A 510-nucleotide genomic window follows, 5' to 3' on the forward strand; every position below is an offset into this window, starting at 1 on the left:
AGACGGCACAGACTCAAGCTGAGAGTTTCTGCGGAAGCCCTGGGAAAGCTAAGGGAAGGAAGGATTAACTCAGCCTCGCGGGGACGCCAGGAGAGACGGCACAGACACAAGCTGAGAGTTTCTGAGGAAGCCCTGGGAAAGCTAAAGGAAGGACAAGTTACTTGATTTCTGAGTTTGTTTTCTCATTATGAAATGAAATTAATCAAATAATGCACTCTAGGTTACATATATACATAATAAATAACTGGTGGTTATTATGATTACAGAGAAAGTAAAGTAGGGCCTTTTTGAACGCATCTGGTTAGGAATTTGGCAGAAAAGCAGTGGACAACAGCGGATAGTAATAACATACCTATTTGCTAATTCAGGAGTAATAAAACAGCATTTTATTTTAAGTGAATATAAGAACTTTTTATGTTCAAGTGTTTCTCAGCTGTACTTGTAACCCAAGGATACCACATTCATATAATTTTGTGACAAGGTATTTTACAAATACACAGGACAACTATA

The sequence above is a fragment of the Bos taurus genome, chromosome 28 (genome assembly GCF_002263795.3).
Source record: "Bos taurus isolate L1 Dominette 01449 registration number 42190680 breed Hereford chromosome 28, ARS-UCD2.0, whole genome shotgun sequence".
NCBI lineage: Eukaryota > Metazoa > Chordata > Mammalia > Artiodactyla > Bovidae > Bos > Bos taurus.